The sequence below is a fragment of the Zeus faber genome, assembly GCF_960531495.2.
Source record: "Zeus faber genome assembly, chromosome: 16".
Classification (NCBI taxonomy): Eukaryota; Metazoa; Chordata; class Actinopteri; order Zeiformes; family Zeidae; genus Zeus; species Zeus faber.
In genome coordinates, this window is record NC_137202.1 from 8,794,253 (window position 1) to 8,799,709 (window position 5,457).

Here is a 5,457-nt window from a genome sequence, read left to right on the forward strand (position 1 = left end):
CACACACACACATGCATTGTGCATAGTGTTGTCGTGATCATGACATATTAATTGTTGATAAATTGTTACAGAAATAATTGAGACTTTTATTCTCATTTTTGTTTATTTTGGGCCGCTATCACAATAAATGCTAATAATAGTGTGATAATACATGTCTCCCTATTGAAGAACCATTTTTTAGTGCGTTTCCTTGGCCCAACTGACAAAAACACACGAAAACACATTCATATTTGATTATTTATATTATTGCAACATTTCTTTTGGATAAAATGAATGAACAAAATGAATAAACGCTCCTTAAGTTGGATGAAAACATGATTGTTGAATCATTAACGATTTTCCAAAATTTCCACAATTATCATAAAGAATCGCGATCAGGTCATTATGTAGTAGTTGTGACAACTCTAATCATGCGCAGACGTTTCGGGATGAGCAAAGGCAATCAAGAGGATCTGTGTCTTGCTTTTTGTGTGTGTGCGTGTGTGTGTGTGAGTGTGAATGTGAGTGTGTGTGTGTGTGTGTGTGTATGTGTGTGTATGTGTGTGTGTGTGTGTGTGTGTGTGTGTGTGTGTGTGTGTGTGTGTGTGTGTGTGTGTGTGTGTGTGTGTGTGTGTGTGTGTGTGTGCGTGCTTCATAATGATGCCAGAAGGCCACAATACATCTCTCTGGTTACCTATGCCTTAGTTTATAGGAATACATGTGTGTGTGTGTGTGTGTGTGTGTGTGTGTGTGTGTGTGTGTGTGTGTGTGTGTGTGTGTGTGTGTGTGTGTGTGTGTGTGTGTGCGTGCGTGCGTGTGTGTGTGTGTGTGTGCGTGCTTCATAATGATGCCAGAAGACCACAATACATCTCTGGTTACCTATGCCTATGTATATAGGATGTGTTGTGTGTGTGTGTGTGTGTGTGTGTGTGTGTGTGTGTGTGTGTGTGTGTGTGTGTGTGTGTGTGTGTGTGTGTGTGTGTGTGTGTGTGTGTGTGTGTGTGTGTGTGTGTGTGTGTAGGAAGTCATTAACTAGGCCTGGACACTCGACACCTTTGGTGTCCACTCTGCTTACCAGCCCACACACGCACACATACTCGCAGTGAAGCAGCTACCGTACAGGGCGTGTGGGAGCTGCATCTTGAAAGGTGTATCTGTTGCTCAATGGGCAGGAACTTGAGCAACAGCCATTTTGAGTCCATACACAGTGAACAACAGGCAGTGACCGATGTCAAAGGCGTCGCCTGAGCCGAGCGGTGTTATGTGTGCCTGGTATTCAGGACAAAGAGGCGTGTGTGTGTGTTTGTGTGTGTGTGTGTGTGTGTGTGTCTGTGTGTCTGTGTGTCTGTGTGTATGTGTGTGTGTTGCTGGCTGGCTGGCTGGCTGCAAACCCCGTGCTGGTGCTGGGTGCCAGGTAGGTAACAATAGAATAGTGTTCCTACGAGGCCAGCGAGCCAGACATAGCTGATGGTTGGGATGGAGGTTATAAGGATTAGCTTTCATGGCGGGGTTCTCGTTTATTTAATAGGACACAATGGAGAGTTGACACAAAGTCATGTAACACTCTGAAACGCTGACGGATACTTTGTTCCCCAAAATGATAGAGAGACCGTACAGCGGTACAGATGGACCCCCATTACCAGTAGACCACCATAATTTCCTAATTTGGGTGTCCTCGAGTGTTTTGTTTACGACTTTAAAATGAACGAGTACCTGGCTGCACTGGAGCAATCAGCGCAGCCTTTCTGTTCCAGCAATCACACCCTCTCACCTGATTGGCCTCCAGTGTTTTTGGGCCCCGTCCGCACGCCCCTGGCATCACGCCAGCGCCATTACCTACCCAAACAATGACCCCCTTGTTTGCTAACAGCCGCCCATTGGAGCTGTTTAAATTTTAAATGCCGTTTGACAGAACTGTAATGTTGCCCCAATGTGTCTGTCAGTAGCCGGGGAGTAAAAGGAAACCCGGTGTCCCGCCGGTGTGTCGCGGTAGCTGCGAAATTCTTCAGCCGGCCCGTCATCACCCGGCCACGGGCTGTGAAGAGAGTGAATGCAACCTGGGCTTAGAGGACACGGGGGAGCGGCGCCTTTGGCCCCCGATCGCTCTCCACTGGGGCCGGCTGAGCACACCGTGTCTCTGGGCTGGAGTTTCTTAAAGAGCTCATGTTATGCCGGGGTGAGGACAGGCAACTTAGCTAAGTGCCAGGGCGATTCCACCCATTCTGGTTCCTGCCAATGTCACGGAACAACGAACCTCCTTATTTGAAAGGCCCGCTTGTTCGTATGGCGACCTTCAGCAGGGACTGAAGATGTTTTTGTGTTTCAGGAAATAGTTTAGTGTTTTGTGCTCCTTGAGGAATGTCAAACTTGTCCTGGCATGGTGGAGGTGATGACTTCCTCTGATAGTGGAAGCAGTTGCTCGATCTGGTTGGGTGTGGCTTGTATTTATTAAATCATAACTCTTTCTTTTGCTTGTCTGTTCTGCCATTTGTCTTTTACATCATTGGAACTTTGTTTTGAGAATTCCCAAGTTAATTACTTTGTGAGTAGCTGTCACCCAAATTCCCATTTGGATGACTGTTTCCCCTAGTTGGAATTGGCATCCCTCCAAAATATTTTGGAGTTCTGCCACTTCATTCAGCATTGCTGAACTTGGCTTTTCGTTGCATTCCTGAGATGATTCAGGGCTCGCGTTGCACAGGCCCCAGCATTGAACCGCACCCTAGAGGCTTCCTCTTCACACAATTAAAAAAAGATGCAACTAGATGATGATCCCCTCGGCTGATTGCGCAAATAGCTGCATTAGCAAATCAGAAGATAATTTTGCACGGATTGCGGCCGTCTGTGTTTCCCCCGACCCCATCCCAGCGCTCCTGGAAAACCGGGCGTGTTTGCGTTGGCTCCGCAACTTGACAACAAATGCCGGCGCTCGCAGTGATTTAAACCCACTTCTTCTCGCTGAATTTCCGGGGAAGAAAAAAAAAAAGCGTGGGTGTCCGTGCGTCGGGATGGAGCGCTTCCAGTTGCCAGTGTGCGTGTGCTGGTGGAGGCCCTCGTGCAGTCTGAAGGATGTGATGTGGTGGATGCCCTGCACATGCACGGATTCAATGTTCCCTCGCTCCTATTGGACTGCCTTCACTTGTCTAATCCTGTGTATTGTTGTCTGTTGATGGCTGGTTGTGGCCCTTAACACTCCCGTCAGGATTTTGCTGAGTTTTCTTTTTTTTTTTTTCTGGTTTTTATTGTGATTGTTGCGGCCTGTTTGGTTTTTACAGCGTTTTTTCCTCAAAATGTGTGTGTGAGTGTGTCAGGTTTTGAGGGTTTTTTTGCACTCAGTTTCAGGAAACAAATCAAAGATTACAAACGATGAAAGAATAATATGTAGTATGATAATATTACATGTATTCTACATATTGCAGAAACAAGTGGAGATATTTTATTAATCTTTTTTTTTTTTTTTTTTTTTACTTAATATAAAGAAACATTCAAAGTTAAAAAACAAAAGAAAATACAGTGCTTTTGCTTTTTGGTCAAATCAGAACTGTACTTCGATGCGCTGACGCTGCCGGTGATATAGGCTCAGTCTTTTTGGTCAAGGTGCAGGTGTTTGTCAATTGATCCGGCCATTTAATGCGTCACAAAAGTGTCACAAAAAACAGAAAAATTCCAAGTTCTCGCAAACATCGTAGAAAAGTTCCGCAGTTTGGGGACTGCCTTCGTAATGTCCAAGGAAAGCATTCAGCCCCTCTGCTGCGGCAGATGCATTCCCACAGGGATGAATGAAGCACGATCCAGCCCGATTGCATTTATTCAAATAAAAACTGTTATCTCCTGTGTGTTGTCTTTCTTTTTTGAAAAGAAAAAAAAAAAAAAAGACTTATGCAAGTGTGTGCACATTATTGCGTTTCCCTGCATGCGTTGTGTGTACATGGGGAGTGATGGCTGAGTGACAGCGATGGGACCGGGGCCTGGCCTGGACCGGGGGTTGCTCTGAGTGTGTGTGTGTGTGTGTGTGTGTGTGTGTGTGTGTGTGTGTGTGTGTGTGTGTGTGTGTGTGTGTGTGTGTGTGTGTGTGTGTGTGTGTGTGTGTGTGTGTGTGTGTCTGTGTGTGTGTCTGTGTGTGTGTTGGGGGGGTGTTAAGTCGTCAGTATGTGGCATATGTCAGAGATCACGGCCGGGACGCCCAAGATGAGAACGGAGGGAAAAGGCGAGCGGGTTGACAGCGCAAGATTACCGGGGGGGGCCTGATGTCCTGACCACAGGGCTGCATGTCATACACAGGCATACAGCAAGGAATGCACGCGCGCAAATAGATGTTCACACACACTTTCATCCACACATGAACACACACACACACACACACACACACACAAGTGGGTGCACACAAACACACATAATATGCCCACACATATACTCACGCACAGCCAAATCTCTCTCTCTCTCTCTCTCTATCAACCCCCTTCCAGCCTCTTATGCAAACGCAGCCTTCGCACACACACACGGCGCATCGTGCAAAGCCCCGTGTTAATAAGATTGTCTTCCTCTCCGGTCGGGAAGCGTGCGCTCTTTTGTCCCCCGGATAATTAGGGAGGGAACGAGGGTCCCGGTCCTTGAGCCACTTCAACCACTCCACCGCCGACGGTCAAGCAAAAACAAAGTCTGGACCGAGCCGGGTCGTCGTCTATTTTTTTTGCCGTTGATGTATGCAGACGCATAAAGCGCGGCGAGCAGGCGTCCGCGTGCACAGATGGTTCCCCGTCTAATGCATGCTAATCAATTTCAGATCATCTCAAAATATCAGGGTTTTTTTCCCCTCCTCCTATTGTCCTTCATATTATTCCCATAATCATGCGAGACGGTTCGTCCGAGCACAAGCAGTTCTCCCAAAGCAGCCGTACACGACTGTTTTGAAATCACGACGTGAAACTTATGAACGGATTAAGATAAGCTTTTTTGCAATGTGTCTCCAACTTTGCCAAAGCCCTCTTTCCCCATGTACTTGAAGTCAGTTTCGCTCTCGGGGTTGCCGGAGCTTCGAACATTTCTTCCAAAGATGGATGCACAAAGCGCAGAGTCTTGGGTGTCTTGTTAACCGGCATCAGGAGGGAATGATTCATGTTCTTAAGTAATAACTGAACTTTGTGGAGGCTGGAGCTATAAGCGGAAAGGCTGTGCGGTTCGTCACTTGATTGAAAGTTGTTTTCGTTTTTTTTTTGTCCAGAACAGAATGAGAGCGTAGACCCTTTTTCCCTCCAAACCACTGCCCTCCTCCTGGAGCTTTTCCTTGGATTCAGCTATTAACGGTCGGGGTGATTTTCATAGGCTTCCGAGTTCCATCCCCTCATTATTAATGATTGTTTTTCCTCATAATATTACTTGCGTGTAAATATCTCACGAAAGTAAAGTCATCCCTAAAAGTTTTATATGTGGTGTAATGTGATTTTGTCTATATCATCCAGCCCCTGTGTGGCAGACACA